The 18,098-nt window shown below is 36.6% G+C and overlaps 3 long non-coding RNA genes across 3 annotated transcripts; all 3 read right to left on the reverse strand.

The window, feature by feature from the left end:
• Nucleotides 1–4,434: 4,434 nt before the first annotated feature.
• LOC116164186 lies at nt 4,435–5,390 on the reverse strand. The gene is made up of 3 exons (XR_004143830.1): nt 5,147–5,390; nt 4,892–5,093; nt 4,435–4,840 (listed from the first exon to the last, which is right to left on the reverse strand). It is a non-coding gene; the product is annotated as an uncharacterized LOC116164186 (long non-coding RNA).
• A 6,860-nt stretch (nt 5,391–12,250) lies between these two features.
• On the reverse strand, nt 12,251–13,881 carry LOC116164187. The gene is made up of 3 exons (XR_004143831.1): nt 13,319–13,881; nt 12,775–12,941; nt 12,251–12,726 (listed from the first exon to the last, which is right to left on the reverse strand). It is a non-coding gene; the product is annotated as an uncharacterized LOC116164187 (long non-coding RNA).
• Nucleotides 13,882–14,785: 904 nt separating this feature from the next.
• Nucleotides 14,786–15,761, reverse strand: LOC116164188. The gene is made up of 3 exons (XR_004143832.1): nt 15,729–15,761; nt 15,540–15,672; nt 14,786–15,482 (listed from the first exon to the last, which is right to left on the reverse strand). It is a non-coding gene; the product is annotated as an uncharacterized LOC116164188 (long non-coding RNA).
• Nucleotides 15,762–18,098: the final 2,337 nt, after the last annotated feature.

Here is an 18,098-nt window from a genome sequence, read left to right on the forward strand (position 1 = left end):
CTGCGAACGACATCGGACTATCAAAACATCACAAAATCTCACCTTCGAACCATGGATTGAGCGTGTCGAAGGGGTTTTCGTTTCGGATCGAGCAAAGAGTCTTTCTTGATCAGATAAAGTGGCTAATCGTACGTTCGAAACTGTCGGAAGGAATTGTCCACGAAATGAAAAAAATGCAGATCAGCAGCTACCTCATCCTCGACCTCATCAAGCTTGTCCAATCTGACCTGGTGAACAATTCGGAGAGAAATTGGTGATAGATGTCTCCTGCGGAGTTCCACAAGGATCCGCCCTGGGACCAATCTTATGGAACATCTTCTACAACGAAGTTCTCGAGATATAAATCGAGTCAGATGTAGAGATACTGGGGTTTGAAGACGATACCGCAATCATAGTACGAGGCAGAACAATAGCGGTAGTGCAGAAAAGAGCGCAACAAACACTCGACCACCTGATTTAGGTGTTAAACTTGAAAAAATTAGAAATTGCTCCACTTAAAATTGAAATGGTTAATCTATATGGGGGTAAGAAAGACATGGAGATACATGTAGAGGGGCACCAAATCAGAGCTAAAGAACAAGCAAAATACCTGGGAGTGGTTATAGGTAGGAATATGTCTATGAGTGAACACAGAAAGTGCACAATAATAAAGGCCGAAAAGACAATAAAGGCGCTTAGCATCCTAATGCCAAAATATTATAAATGGACCGTCAGCTAGCAAAAGGCGGGTTATGTGCTCTGCAATCCTTTCAGTGCTTCTATATGCGGCGCCGATCTGGAAAGAAACGGCAGGTTTGCTAAAATATAAGAATATGCTCCTGTGCCGCCAACGACGCGTAGCCCTCCGCATATGTTGCGTGTACAAAACGGTATCAATCCAGGCCGCGCTAGTAATCGCTGGAGTGGTTCCTATAAACCTATTGATAATAGAAAGGGCATGAACGAAGAAGAAAAGAAATACACAAAACAAACACAATAAAAGCGTGGAAAAGGGAATGGGATCAACTAACAGGTAAAGCGGAATTTTGAAAAATGCTGATAAAAGACCTATAAGTAGGATGAACAGACCGCATGGAGAAGTAAATTATTATCTCAGACAATTCTTGACAGGGCATGGACAATTCGGTACATATCTACATAGGTTTAAACTAAGATCTAATGAAAAATGTATGTCCTGCGAAATGACAGACGGTGGAACACTATATAATACCGTGTACAAGAGGAGCGCAAGAAAACCAAAGCTATACCTGAAGAAATAGGTATAGAGAACATCATATAGACATAATGCTGGAAGAAGAGAATAAATGGAACGTAATTAATAACGTGATAACACAAATATTAAAAACAAAAGAAAAAGATTTCAAACGGGAGAAAATAGATGGAGCATAACCAGAACAACTAACGTACTGAAGAAATGCCTTGGCGGTACCGGTACAAATTGAACGGTGGAAAGAGAGGAGGGTTTTATGTGTATGCCTTGGAGACTCCCACACTACCACTCAGGTGTCCATTAAGGATTCCCTCCTCTCGTACTAAAAAAAACAGATATAATTGGCATATAAAATAGGCAAATGAAAAATAATAGTTATTTATGCATTAAGGGCATTAAGGCGATATTTATGTCGAGGGCGACAGAGCCCGAGGGCCTCCGGCCCAAGGGATTGTAAGTCGCCCGAGGTTTAAATATCGAGTACCTAATGCCTGAGGTGCATACAAAATTTTATTTTTCATCGTTGCAAATAATGCGCCTTTCCAATATACAAATGTATAATGATTATTATTGTTTGCCCAACATTAAAGTGCTTCATACGAATCAAGTAGTATCTGTTTTTATTAGATAATATAATTCCATCATTATATTTGACAGTCCGTTTGAGAGCAGAATGAGATGACATTCCATTATGCCCTCTCAATATGCCCTCGGACGTCATAGACTGCTTTATATATTTCATGTGACAGATATAATTGGCATATAATAGGCAAATGAAAAATAAAATCTATAATTTCCAAGGTTGTGATCTAAACGCCCTGTAAAATGACCTTATTAAAGTTCTTTGCTTCATTCAGTGTCAACATTTATTGAACCATTGTACCACTAGTGGTAAACAGAGAATCAAAAATAGTTCAATAAAACAAATTACTAAATAAAGATCGATAGATATTAAAGTCAAATATTTTGCCTTATTAAATTGAAATGCTACATAGTCCAATGAGAAACAATAAACCAATAAACACAAAAAATTGAGATGAAGTAAATAAATGGTTTCTATTAACGGAATGGGAATTTCAATTTGTGCATGTAATACCTACGCTTTGTTTCAATCCACTTCTGTGGTTTATAGATAATACACATACACATTGTACGGTATACACGTCTATGATACCTACATTTGCAATAATGATGCTTTGCATAGTGGTATAATTCAAATTGGATATGGCGATATTAAAGGACTCGTTAATTACGCCACAGATAAAATGATTACGCATACCATAATTAGCTGTAATATGTGTAGGTACTACTTAATCCAGCGTTTAGTAATATAGGTGTAAGTAAATAATAGTACATTATATATCAAGGTAGAGAAGTCCACTATTATTGCCTGAGCACCAAGATTACATGGTGTAAGGTGCGAAGGCAATAATAGACTTCTCTACCGTGGTATATATACTATTTTTTTCACTACTAGCACTTGAAATCCTCTAAATTAACATATTATATTGATAAGAGAGTTAACGGTTGGACAGAATTGTTTGTTTCTTAATTTAACATGTCAATCAAGTACGTGGAAGTACAAGTCAAACAGGCCGTATTTTGTTCTGTCATTGAGATTTTTCAAAGAGTAATTTCGTTCGAATTTTTTCAAAATGTGATAATTTTAGGTATGTAATTTCTCTGGAAATTGCGAATGGTGGCAATTATTCGTTTTAGAGAACTTGTCTAAACGTTCATTGAGCGAAATTTCGGGTTGTGTTTTCTAAAAGTGACAGCGTGACAGTTCTCATTATTGACTACTAGTTAATAATAAAAAATTATTAACCACTTTGAACAAATGCCGAGAAAGCCTACTTTACAAGTGGAAAAAAGGTTAATAATCATGTCATCAGACGCTAGTAGTGAAAAAAATCATTTATTAACCTACAAATTTCGTGGTACCTTATGAGATTATCTTGTAATACGATTAAACATATAAAAACATAAAAGTCCGGGCATAATTTACTAAAAAGGTCTCATGACATTTATATAAAAAGCCGCACTTCAATAGACATTAATCAGCTAGCAGCATTTTTCATAAGCTTTTCGTTCGTTGGGTTTTAACCCTTGAAGGTTTTAACTAAAATAATGTAAAATTGTAAGTAAATTCCTCCATATAACCATTCTTAACGCACTTAGACAAGTGTGTTATTCGCACATACGATGAGGAACGAAGCATAAGCGTTTATATCCGTGTTGGACCCCCCAATTTCATTAAAGCCTTGTTATGGAAAAAGGGATATTTGCTTCCATTTTTATTGATTTTGCTTCTCTTTTACGAACAACAAAGTGTCATAACGCATGTTACAAAGTGGCAATTCAACGGGGTTTGTACAATATTTCGTTCGTAACGTTTTTTCATGACTGATCTTGGAAAATTTTATTTGTGTTGGAAATACTGAACGTTTTATTACAATTTATTGTGCTCTCTTGGTGTTCCCGTTTCAATGTTTATTGACATCGCAAAGGCACCTAGACTATGTTACAAATTTGAAAGAAATTGTTACAATGATATAATGTTACCTAATAATTATTATTGCTTCGAGATAAACATTATTTTTATTTTATTTTATAGGTAAAATGGGTAAAAAATTAGTAATTGAAATCACCAAAGACCACCTGAACCAAAGCGTGCGTAGTTGATCATTGAGTATACAGTCTGTTTCAAATGAAGTTGCTAACTTTCTCAGTTGTAGAGTTAGAAAGACGGTTAAATTTCTAAAATTGTGTATTTTTGTCTACTGATTCCAAAACTGTACATAAAAAACAAAACAACATCACATTTTGCAGATAATAACAAAAATGGGGCTATTTTATATGGAACACCCTGTATATTATTACATCATGTGAGTCGGCTATACGCTGTTCACCCAACAGAAATAGTTAAGCCACTCCTACAAAATTTGGGCCAATGTAAGCAGCAACCAGTTTTACAACCACAAAATTATACAAAGCGGAAAATTTGAAAAATCAAATTGAAATGTCACTTGCTGAAGACTAATTATGGCGCTATCTCTCTGAACATAATTCGTGGCAAAAATAGTAAAACCTGCAAACTGTTAAATACATGTAAATATGCAACATAAAAACACTGTTTATATTGAGAAAAGTACAAAAAAGTATTATTACAGCAGCACAAAGTTTTGAAATTACAAGTGCACTTGAATATAGACAAAGGTACATAACAATTTAAATCCTGTATCGCTTCACTCGGATTCGGACTCCGTTGATGTCGAGTCATCTCCCACATGAATTACTAATGGCTCCACTACGATGTCCATTAAAATGTCAATTTGCCACATTTTTTCCTCTTCACTTTGAGCATGGCGAATTGCGTTCTTCCAATTTTCAGCAGTAACATGTTCCACTGCTTGTTGAAATAGTGGACGTGTAACACTGCCAAAACTTTACTCAGGGTAGGTGGTTCATTTCTTTCAAAGAAAGAATGAAGCAAACGTCGAAGAATACTTTTAGTTCCGGAATCAATATTGTCCAAAATTGCTCGTGGTCGATATTTTTTAGGTGAATGAAGTTCGTGTACCTCTGTATACTCCCGAAGAATCTTGTAGACACTCGGAATGCTTACACCTAAATTACACAATAATAAGTAAAAATGAATGTGCCTAAGATGAAAATTACCTGCTGCTTTAGCCGTAAACTCAACTTTATCCGTTTTAGATACCTCCGGGTTGTCTTCCGAATATGCCTTGAAGATATTTAAAATGCCAGTTTTGTCTTCAACTGAAAAGTGCTTGGCAGAACGTTTTTTCGGTGGAGAGAAAGCAGCACCGGCGACATTCATGTTTGCGTACAACTTTTCTTGATCGCGAATAATATAACCCTAAAAACAGGCATGTAAAAATCGTGTATAAAATTTTATAATTTATTACTCACCTGACTATCTTTAGAATACACCGACGAGTCTTTATAAAGACTATTTTGTGTGAATAAAGGAGATTAATGGCAAATTGACGCAAGTAAAGATGTAAAAACGTAAAAACCGACAGAAACGCAATAGGCAAGATGACAGATTACCCAATTCGGCCAATTCGCCTTACAAGTGTGATTGTGGCTTCAAAAATTACACCAATAACAATGTCGTATTCAAATGTGGCGGTAATTGTTGAGGAGGGGCTTAACTATTTCTGTTGGGTGAACGAACTATAGTACACGTTTAAGGTACAGGCTACGTATTGCAAAAAATTTAGAACTCTAGAAATTATATTAAAAGTAGTTCAAAAACGCAGAAGTGGGGATGTACGGACGGACCAAGGGAAAAACGGGTGGACATACAAAACGCAAACAACAGCACATTTTTTAATATTTAAAAAATGCGCTAATAATGTATAAATAAAATCGTAGTGGAAAAACCTTTAAATTTTTCGTTTACTACCACCCTTTTTACCACCCGCGTGTTGGTATGTAGTAGCATTGGGGTAAAAAATAACTCCCCACTTTTTTCACAAAAATCCACGTTTTGAAGCACCAGGAATTCGAATCAAACAAAATATTGATGATGATCGGTCCGTCGGTCGCCGGTCTGTCGGTCTGCCGGTCTGTCTCTGTATGTACTCTTATTTCCGGCTAAACGGCTGAATCACGCATGTGCAAATCTGTAACACACTCATTTTCGGCTAAACGGCGCAACCGATTCCAACCATTTTAGATTTTAGCTCTCGGTTTGTTGTCTCCCTCCCTCCGAAATTTTCAAATGGAAAGCATATATTCACTATGTATTAATGGAAAGAGCATAAAAAACGGATAAAAAATGAACATTTTTCTAAAGTGGTTTTTTAGGTTTTTTTAGAAACATTTTGCAAGTAGGTACAATTTTTCATCCGTTTTTTTATGCTCTTTCCATGAGCTACTAAATATCCCTAAATCGTAGACGTAGAGTACCTTATGTACAGTACTTATCTGGAATGGATTCGATGATGAAGAGCATTACGCTTAGAACAGAGCATTGGAAGTATACCATTCTTCAAAATACATAATGTATGTAATGTGACCCGGAAAGACGTAGAAGAGGCAGACGGTTAAAAAATATGACTTAATAGGAGGATGTAAATAGCAGTTAAAGCAGGCAAAAATGAAAGAGACGACGTGAAGGAGTTATAAAACTGGCGGTAAAACGCTTGAAACGAGGAACACAATGGGGTGTTATTATTGTGTTTGGAGGGTGACAATCCAATCCACCAGAGATCAAGTCAAGTCAGTTCAGATACCAAATTAAATACTAGTTTATTGTTGTCAAATATGAAAACAAACTCCACGATTGGATGGCGTACACAAAAATATTCAAATATCAAAATTTTCAAAAATCTTAGTAGCTTGGCTTTACACCTGACAGATATCAGTTTTAACCCCCAATCAAGAATGATCGACTTAAATTGATTATTGAATTTTAACAACGCGTTTGAAAATTCCAAGGTTACAACATATACGAGGATCATTCAATAAAATATACGGGGCACGTTAACAATGCTTCTAATGAAGAAAATAAACCGTTAGAATATATTTTAAATTTGTCCTTTTGGCAATCTTTCTTTAACCATTTCAAATCTTTTCAAGATTCAAAACATCTAGCTAGATGGTTCCACTATCTTATTATTTCTAGAGTAGTAAATTTAGGATTCATTACGGTATTTTAATCTAGTGTATTAGTGGTGTGTTTCTAATACAAAAAATACTCATGAGCCATTCCCACCTTTATTAGAGATGTTAAAAAATATTCAAGACTGTTTCGGTAGAATGGAGAATGAGCAAATTTGATCGCCCAAGTAAATTGCTACCTTTAACCATCTGCCCCGACCTCTTGCAGACTCCAGCTCATATTTTTATTTAACACAAAACAGACAGTATTCTGATAAATCTACGTAGTACGTGAAAGACTGCCAGAGTATATCAAATTATAAACTTTCAGATTGTGCGGCTCGAACACTTAAGGAGCTCTTTTCTGTGAGCGAGTGTTTAAACAAAAAAAGAACATTTTCATTATGACGCCCTACTGTAATAATTTAATTTCTTTCGGTGTGCGTTTACACGAAAATTTGTTAAAAGCGTTTTATATAAAGTTCTTTAATTTCTATTTACGTACAAAACGAATCTTTGTAGAACATTTTTACGTGACAAATGAAACACTGTCAGCAACTGCTGTAAAGGAAATTGAAATCTCATCGTGTGGCCCTTTTAACCTAATTTCATAAAAACGGCGCTATGAACTGCCCTTTATTATTTTTAAGTATTACGTTAAGGATCTTAAACACACATTTTCTATCGCTTTTATCATAAAACGAAATTAACTTCTGTTTTCTGAAATGTCATTTATTTTATTAAATTTATTGAGCGATCCAAACATACTTTCAAGATAGTCACCAGATAGCAGATTTCAGAGAATAAGAGGCTCCGTAAGGTTTTTCGATTTTGTAATCTGAGCTTCTGGTGATAACACAAATGCAATTTTCCTCACAAACTTAATCAAACAAAACAAAATTACGGTAAACTCCCTAGCGAAAGGTAACTTACCTTGCAATTAAACGAAGCTGTGAATAAAAAAGCAAAAGCAATAGATGCGGTGTGGTAAACTTAATGTAAAAGCAAAGTTTAAAAGGTATGAATGGAAAATTTATGAAAAAGCTCAAACTTTAATGTACTTATGACCAGCAAAAATGGCAAAGATGCAAAACGCAAAAGATCCTCTTCAAACAACGGTTTTACTTTTTATAAAATTCGGCCATTTCAAGTAGGGAGAAACAGGAAATCCCGCTCAGTCCGCTTAAACCTTCGAGATGTTCAACTTCAAACAAATTAAAACTGTTTTCTTTCCCAGACATCTTAAAAATACGAGACGGTGTCAAAATTCAAGTTAGTTAAGAGCGTTTCTTTTGAGATAAGGCTCAGCTCTATCGGACGGTTTTTTTCTGTTACTCATTTAAATGTCTGAAGCGAAAAAGAGGTAAACTTTCTCTACCTCTTTTCCGCTTCTCTGCTCCTAGAAGCAATACTTCGCTGTTTGAATATGATCAGCGAAATGGAACATTTGATTTACGTTCAAAAAGGACTAATTTACCTACGGGAACAATTTGAAAACGGATGAATTAAATAGGGCATTATCGGCGGCTACGAAAAAACCTTGACTTTTTCCTGTTAATTCCAATTCCTAAAACTAAATTATATGTTCACAGCTATGGTCCTCGTAACAAAGCGCTTCCAGGTCGAGTCCATGGACCGGGTGTTCCTCGACGCAGGTAGCTTCAAGCAGCTTCGTTACACACTCCCCTTCTTCCAAAAGAAAAGAGTTCAACTCTTTTCGGTACGCTATCCTAAAACAAGCAAAACCTCGGGACGGGTAAAACGTCAAATTATTATTATTATTATACCTGCCACCTTATCGATACGGCTTTAAATCGTTCATGTGAACTTTTGGAACTTTCGTTGGCTCGGACGGATATCTGAGTGGAAATACAAGCGAGGATTCCACTTTGTGGATCACATACGGACCGGAGTACTTCAGCGCCGACTGCGCAGCATAGCCCAAGGCAGCTTTTGTCAAAGGGTGGTCTTTTCGGAGGACCAAATCCCCTACATGTGGAACACACCCTGGAGATTATTTAGACGGGTACGCTGTTCTGAAATTTCGGCGGTTATGTCGGTAGTAGTATCATAATCACAATCATAATTTTTATTAATCCAACATATTCATTTTGTCAGTGTGTTTACGAACACAGTGGGTTTTAGAGTTTTGTGTCATTTGAGCAAGCCTAGTGCGAAAAATCGTAGTGTGACAGTCTCATCTATTTTTTCAAGTATTAAGCGCTGAAGTTCTGCGTGACATTTCAGTATTTCGTATTTTTGTGTGGGTCCTACTAGGCTACCAAGTAGATTACGCATCAACACTACCAGAAAAATATTCTTATTATTTTTCACAGCCCCTAAAAACCTACTATAATGGTGTTAAAATAAACACAAACGAAAGTTCTTTAAATATTTTATATGGATCGTTGCCCTATACCCGCGATTACAACTTTATTGTTCGATGCTCGTAAAAAATGTAGGTACAATATAAAAAATGCTACTAAACATTAATCCAAGTTCAATCAATAATAACAAAGGGAAAGCAGTAGTGAGGGTTCGTTATGGCTCACTTTAATTACAATCGTTGGAATAAATCTAGCTTTGGTGCACATATACTTGAAGACAACCACCGGGTAGACAATGGCAAGTATGATAAGAAAGGTACAGCAAATGCTTATACTTGGCAAAATTCAAAGTAATACTCGTAACGCCTTGAAATACTGGTCGTTTGACATGAGTAGTATGTTATAGCCGTTTCTAAATATGACCTTGAGATTACTAAAAGGGCATTGCCTTCGTTTCGGGTCGGTAAACTTGTGCTTCGTGTCGTGTCGTTTAAACTCGTGCTGCTTAAAGTGTATTAACCTCAATATGGCATTGACCTTTATTGTGGTTTAAATTGTCCGTGAGAATGACCTTTTCTATTTAAAGGTCGTTCACCTTAAAGGCACTGACCTTTTGATAAAAGGTTATTGACCTCGTTGTCTGTTCTTAAACCCTTTAGCTTAATGGTTTTGATCTCCGCTAATTGCGCATAGTGGGGTGCAGTAATTATATAGCCCACTCGTCGTGTAGATCAAATAATCATGGCATGGCTAGCGTATGCTGAGCAATCGTGGATCAAGGCGATAGATTTTGTAACAGCGGTAGAACGCCTTAAGCAAAAGTTTTCGGCGTTAGTATTTGACGCCGAACATGAAGCAATATATGGCAATGGTGAATATAGTGAGGAGGAGTGTCTGGCCATCGCTAAAAAATACGAGTTGGGCGAAGAAATATGTGAGAGTTATTTAAACAGTAAAATATGTGAAAAATGTGTAGTAGTACGCAGATTGATAAAGGCCAATTTAGAACAGTTTATTAGTGAGTTAAGTGATTGGACTGAAAATGAAGAAGAGAGTTACAATTGACGAAACACGGAATCAAGTGTACATAATGGTAGCGTGGTCGTTTGCTTACGGTAAAGCACGAAGAGGTTCGTGGGAAACAGTCGCGCTCGATAGATTTCGTTTCCGAAATAAAATCGAACAACTTAGTAGAGTTTTGTCTTCGGTATTAGAGAAAAGTCATCGGGACAAAGTCTATCGTGAACGACTCGCCTCCCCTCCACAACGTTAGCAATATAAGTGTAACTGCAGTAGTGCTTAAAATCATTCCGACAGCGTGTACGCGAACTGGTTAAAATGGATCTTGATACACTCAACAATACCACTTTCTGCAAGCCGTTCAAAAATGTAAAAGACCTGGAGGTGGGGGAGAAATATCGAATCGTCGGCATCGACACAATCAACACAAAATATGGTGACCGGGTAGTCGTGGAGACTGGAAACTTTAAATCTATGCTTCCCTTACGTTTCTACAACTACTTTAAGGAGGATAATCGTTTACAAACATTCCAAGCCTCCTTAGCCAATAAAGAGGTATACATAACAAGTGCTGGATCTGCAGGGCAAACGACTAACTTAAAGTTTATGTAAATAAAATATTTGTGTATTAGAAATGTAAATAAACATGGTATATATAAAAAGGAACGGATTCGTTTTATTTCTTTCTAGAAGGCTTCAGTAGATATTTCCGTTTCCTGTTTCAAGGTCCGAGCACACAAGGTAAACGGTTAGAGAATGGCCTATTCTGGACCACTCTTATTGATTTTTTATCGATTTTTGAAGCGCTATCCTGATTTATTGATTGATTATCGATTTCGGAGGCAACATGCAAACTCACTGTCCTTGTGTTATTGGTGATTGTCAATTTTGGGGGCATAGATATGTGTCTGTTGTGTGTTATTGATTTTAGGGCGTGTGTATAGCGGAATGGTATGTTTCCTCCTCGTGTTAATGGGAACTGAACTCGGGACATTCGCGCCATTTTAGTGGGAGTGTGTCATTGACCACTTTGACTGCAATTGTTGGAGAAGCAGGACTTCTGGAGCTAAAGTTTGATGTCTTCAAAATACGGTAGTGTAATTGACTACAATTGTGAGTTAATAGCCTGGAAAGCTAACCTTGAGCTCTCACGATGCTTACCGAATGCCTTCGGAACTTTTTGTGTTAGAGGGGCCATAGCGAATAGCTAGGGCTCTCTTGTATACCTACAGGATTTTGTTACTGTGGAAGTTCGTCGGTGTTGCAATCGGAGCTCTACGTCGCAATCTTTTAATCTGTATGAATAAGGCTGTCAACTCAGATTGGCCGCTAGTGTTGTGGGTATTGATCTAAGAGGGAAGCGACCTCTGAAATTAAAAGGTTGTTGGTCTCAAAGTATGAGACAATAGTGTTAAGTGTCATTGATCTCTATTCTGAGTCAATAGCCTCGAAAACTAAATGTCGTTATCCTCAAGTTGGATAGCATTGGCCTCTAATGGAAGTCAGTGTTCTCTAGCGCTGCAGGTGGTTAACCTTGATCGGTAGCCGTAATATGTTGGACGTCATTGAACTCTAGGTGTGGGCCACTGCCGCTAAATGTCGTTAACGTCAAAGGATCGACAGCTCAATACTATGCGGTCGATTGCAAATGTGCTAGTGGTGGGGACTGTATGTGTTAAGAATAATATTAAGAAACCGTTTGTGGATAGTATATTTCAAACAATCGCGGAGACATCAGACAAGAATCGTGCGCCGCAATCTATCGCTGCAAATATTCGAACTCTCGCAGTAGAGTTTCAAACGTAGTTACTTTAGGATCAGTCCTGACAGAGTTTCAAACCTAGTTACCTTTCTGGTGACTTTTTGATTTAGAATCGATCCTATATAACGAGAGATGGAGGACTCTCAGACTTTGCAATCGATACAAAGCTCAATTACAACACACATAAACAGTTTTCCCCAAGCATTCGATCTCCTTAAAATGAAATTAGTTGACACTAGTTTAAGTAAACTGCGAATACTAGAACATATTATAATCCAACACGACAAATTTGTGAGGAATGCTAGAGTTATATTAATTTAGCTAGTGACGTACATCCAAACTTTCCAAAAATATGATAGTGAAATCGCACTAATATAAAATCCCTAGAAAAGTTACTGGAGGACCGACTCTAAATCACACTTAACTAACGCCCTTAGAACAAAAAAGTACTAGAATTGAATGTCAAATGCCAAATGGGAGGCTAAAAAGTCATTGACAAGAACCCCAGCATGCAATCGAAATCAAACTGGTACTTTCGAAAAATACGTTAGTGATGATTAATTTCGGACCTAGCGCAATGCATTTTCAGGTGGTCTAGAATAGAACTCACTAGTTTGATCATCATTGCAGCAGTCAGTTGGAGGGTTATAAAAACACACAAAAATGTTGTTTATTTTCAAACAAATATCCACACAAAATTTTGGAATGCTCTACCTCGTAAAGGAAATTTTCGACACACGATCCACAAGTGCCGCTTCGCAATAGTTCTGGTTCTGCAAAAACTGCTATTAGAATAAACTTTTAAAAAAATTTTCAGTCACCTTTTTATAATTATACCCAAACGTTTGCCCAAACGCGTCGGTTGCAAAAATGTTTCATTGACCGGACATACGAGGTTGAAATTTAATCCCTTATTCACCAAAAGGAGTCCGCAATTGTCCGCCCCATCGCCGCCTGGCCGTAGTTCCAAAATTCGTATTTAAACATTCTAGAAGAAAAATTAGTTAGTTAATGTGGCACGCAATTGATGATGGAGTGATGTTTAGAATGAAGGAAAATTTAAAAATGCAGATTTTCCCACCAATTAGCCCAGCTTTGAAAAATGGAGAGCTTACGTTTATAAAGCCAGTTTGAAACGCTACAGGCTACTTAGCAATTTGAAGTTTTTGTAAAATTCCCTTTCCTAGCAAATAGCCAGTTAACAGCAGATTGAAAAAAGTTCGCAATGAACATTCCATTGAAAAATGTCGGTCGCTTAATAATTTGCGTTTGGTAGTCTTTATGCAAATAAATGTCCATCGTAACTAAATTGTGAACTACCTTACGTGATAATTATACACTTCTAAAGAAGCTGAATGTGCATACCTGGTACGTCTGTTAACGCCGTTCACACTGAAGAATTCCATAGAAAAGACTTATGTAGGTATGGATGTTTTTTATAGGGATTCGATCCGTATATTTCCACTGGCGGCCCCTTAATAAAATCGTAGGCGTAGGTATGAAATTAGAAAAAAGAAAAATATGTAATATCGTATACAGTCCGATTTGAAGAGCTTATTTATTACCTTTGCTAATGCATGACTCCTTATTTGCCAAAAATCCCAAACGACATATTTATAATCCAAATTGTTTCACAAATGCACAAATTTATTTCGCCCATCGTATGTACTGTCGCGAGAGCGCGGTAACGACTCCTCTCTTTTTTAGATGACGCAATGAAATCTTAAGATAATGCATTGCGGTTCCACGTAATCTGCATAAATGTAGGCATTATGTGCAGTAGGAAAACTCGTAATACGAGGGATGTCCAAATTTTTACAAACAGCGCGAGCCATGCCTGCAATTAACTAACTAATTGGCCACTTTCCGCTGTCGATACAAAGATACTGCATTGAACCGTACATCTAAAGTTAAGGGATCCCAAATTGCGCATTTTTCCTAATTCATAATAACATACGAGTACATTTTTTCGATATTTCAGTATGTACCTAAGCATACCTATACGTATTAGGTACACCACCATGATTTTCGTGTTTGAACCGTTGGATAAGTGGTTTCTCGAATGGCAGGATAAATTTATGGTAGACCTCTTTTTTTGCAAACACACGCTGCTAAAAAGTACCTCTAGTGTTCACCCTTCGCCCCGTAAGCTGAACCAACTAAATTACTAAACAATTGCATCAGTTGACGTTGACATCATACGCGGTTGTATGTACCTTAAAAGTGGGGATAAAACGTATGGGTTATGTATCTGTGTATCCCACATGAAGAGGGTACCTACCTACAAAAGTATCATATGCCGAAAAACCGATAGTAAAATGCACGATATCTTTTATATCGAAGTTGGGATACATTAGTGCCGTATATGTATGTGCATTTATTGTATGCGGATCGTTCGATACAGTATACATTTTTTTTTTCTAAGTGTAAGCTTAATTTATGGCATTCAACGTTACTAATCATGTTTTCACGTATTAGTCACGGCCAAACTTCAAATTACGGTTGATGGGAACTTTTACGGTAAAGTTTTATAAATCGTATCGAAATAACAGTGGAGGCATGCTATTTAAAGAACTGGAAACGGAAGAGGTAACAGGTGAAGAGATTGAGGCTGTGGCAATACATGAGCTCTTAATTTTTGAAAGCTGTGATAATTCCATCAACACTTCCGAGGGCTTCTTTTTGCGTAGAGGAACCCGCGCCACCTGATTTTGTTGGCGTTGATGCAAGTCCTTTGGAAAATATTGTAAATATCTGAGGTAGTTCCCATATAACCAGCGCCAATCATCGCGGTCTACCGCTTTCAACGTAGGAGTTGGAAATATAGGCTGTAGCGATGCTTTCTATCAGTCCAGTAGTAGTTCTCGAAACAGTTGGTGAATCAGTAGCAGAAAACTGGTTATCGATATTGAGGTTCAAGGATTTAAAACATACAAAACGTCATTTACTCCAAAGGATTTAGCGGTATTTAATGGGCACCAACTTGCAGATTTTATGTTCAAACCTCCGTTTTCATTTAGCAGCTTAGATGTGAGCTACCAGAGAGAGAGAGAAGCAATCTGGCCGATTAAATGGGAAGAAGGACATACGCAGGCACACTTATTTTCAACTATAGTGCGCCTGCTGGTATCACCAATGGACGCTACATATGTCAAGGGAAAGGAGAAGGTAGAATTTATACGAAAAACCTTATCGCAGGATGTCCTCGAGATCAACGAGAAACCTGCACTACCTAAATTACAATCCAACTGTTTATATCATTCCCATTCTCAATGTCATTGTGCATTGTCAAACGTGTACTACATACATAACAATCTTACAATGACATAATTTTTTACTAAATAAAGCGGAAAAAGTATATAACATTTATTCTTTCTCTTAATACCTGTAACCGACAGCAAACCTTAAGAATTACAGTTTTTTGGGCAGCAGAGTTCTTAGTGACCATCGGCCTCCCAAGAAGAGAGAGATAAGCATCTTTTTTGAGACGGAAGCGTGTTAAGTTTGATCCAGGTAAAATCCTGGTTTGCTGCAATTATGGGGATTTAGTGAGCAACCCGTTCAATTTATATTAATTCTGTTTTACCAGGTAATGAAGACCTAGTTAACTATGTACAATCCCTTATCGACTGTTGTTCTTGCCGCTTACACTACGAACACTTCGAAATCTAGTTCAAGAAATTTTTGACGTTTGACTGCTTTCCTTTTAAGCCCTGTACCTATGACTCCGTTGACTTGAATTTTAAAAAGTCTTTAAAATCAACAATATACTTACGTGATGCTATATGAGAATGATTGTAACTCTTTGCTAGTACTCACTAATTATTTATAGACGAGTGCATAAATGATTGTAGGCTATATATATATCAGGGTTCAGTGGAAGAACAATCTCTGGAGATTGAACTGCGCCCTGAGGTTATCTTATAGCAAGTAAGATAATAAAGGCCATTATTATTATTATTCTTATTATTTAAATTTTGATCACTCTTTTACAGGATGTTTTAGCTGTTAAGCTGGATTCACATGCATACGAAATCCGACGATACTGTTTTCCGAAAGGCGTATGATTGGTCAACAATTTCAAATGTCATGAGGGGAGCGAAAGCCGCATGACAGACTCATTCGACGATGCCGAGGGAAAATTCTCAGTAGAAGAAGTACAAATCCAGTCGCACGTCACGATCGTCCACATCGCACCACAGCAGGAAAACTGCCTGTGATAAATACAAAGACTTCGTGATGGCAGTTCCGGCCAAGCACGTATAACCTGATTAACCCGGACATTCATCTTAGCGGGGAGGAGTGATATAAACCATTGAAATAAAAGACTAAGGAAGGAGCTTATGTAGCATTAGCCAGGACCCTATAGGCTTCTCAATATGGCGGACGTTCCTACGCACAGTGGCGTAAATACATAAATAATAAAATAATTTAGTATATTTAATTTTTTTGGCGGATAGTACTGAAATTACATACATTTTACTACATACAGATTCATTACTTCTTTGATAAACAAAATCCATCTCGCCATTCACTGTCTAAAGGAAATGTGAAAAATAGATGTACCTATTTCAATATGTTGTTTTACGCCTATTCCTACGGCAATGTATCACAACCAGTAAAATGAATGAAATTAAGTATCGTGAAAGAAGACCATTTAAGAAATACTAACATAGTTATCACCTATGAAATGTCATTTTCGTTTCTTCTATAGCTTTTGACTTTGTTATATTACACGATTTACAGCTAACCATTGTGTTTCATTTTATCGTAAATGTCAATTAATTGTCAAATTCGGCCATATTGAGAAGCCTAATTGAATCCCGACAAGCATACGTTATATGAATGTAACCCTCCTTCCTTAGTCTTTTATTTCAATGATATAAACACACGGTAACACAAGGCGGCTTTGATTTTGGCAGACAGTTCTATTTTTATGTCAAACGTTTAAACACGCATTTTCGTTTTTCTTAAATAATAAAGTATTCTAAACTATCTTAATTTACGAATACTTCAAGTTTCAGCACATTAGTTCTTGAATCTCAACTTGTTAGAGAAATTAATTTTGATCAAGTGCTAACAACCTTTGCTAATATAAGAAAATCCGAAGAGTTAAATTGTAATGTGTTTTTGGTGAACTGGAACAGGTAGTTGGGTAACAGGTAACAGGTAAACTGGTGTAACTGGTTAACAGGTAACAGGTTTCTCAATAAAAGCTCTTTAGATTAACAGCTGTTCAATTAGAAAGCTGTTTCATTTGAAAAACGGAAACAATAAGCACTGGAAAGGTGATAAAGCCCCTATTGATATCGTCAAAGTTGAGAAAACAATGTTTTAACAAACGACATTTACTGAAATCTACCGCGCAAATTCTACAAAAAGATGTTTTGCTCCAGATGGATCGTCAATACCTTACGGTTATCTGTCGCGAAGATTTGTAAGTGCAAAATGGTCGTTTCAGAAAAGATCATTATATATTTTATGATGCAGTGAAAACGTATTTATTGTTTCCGTTTTTCAAATGAAACAGCTTTCTAATTGAACAGCTGTTAATCTAAAGAGCTTTTATTGAGAAACCTGTTACCTGTTAACCAGTTACACCAGTTTACCTGTTACCTGTTACCCAACTACCTGTTCCAGTTCACCAAAAACACATTACAATTTAACTCTTCGGATTTTCTTATATTAGCAAAGGTTGTTAGCACTTGATCAAAATTAATTTCTCTAACAAGTTGAGATTCAAGAACTAATGTGCTGAAACTTGAAGTATTCGTAAATTAAGATAGTTTAGAATACTTTATTATTTAAGAAAAACGAAAATGCGTGTTTAAACGTTTGACATAAAAATAGAACTGTCTGCCAAAATCAAAGCCGCCTTGTGTTACCGTGTGTTTATATCATTGAAATAAAAGACTAAGGAAGGAGGGTTACATTCATATAACGTATGCTTGTCGGGATTCAATTAGGCTTCTCAATATGGCCGAATTTGACAATTAATTGACATTTACGATAAAATGAAACACAATGGTTAGCTGTAAATCGTGTAATATAACAAAGTCAAAAGCTATAGAAGAAACGAAAATGACATTTCATAGGTGATAACTATGTTAGTATTTCTTAAATGGTCTTCCTTCACGATACTTAA

The sequence above is a fragment of the Photinus pyralis genome, unplaced genomic scaffold (assembly GCF_008802855.1).
Source record: "Photinus pyralis isolate 1611_PpyrPB1 unplaced genomic scaffold, Ppyr1.3 Ppyr1.4_LG2, whole genome shotgun sequence".
NCBI lineage: Eukaryota > Metazoa > Arthropoda > Insecta > Coleoptera > Lampyridae > Photinus > Photinus pyralis.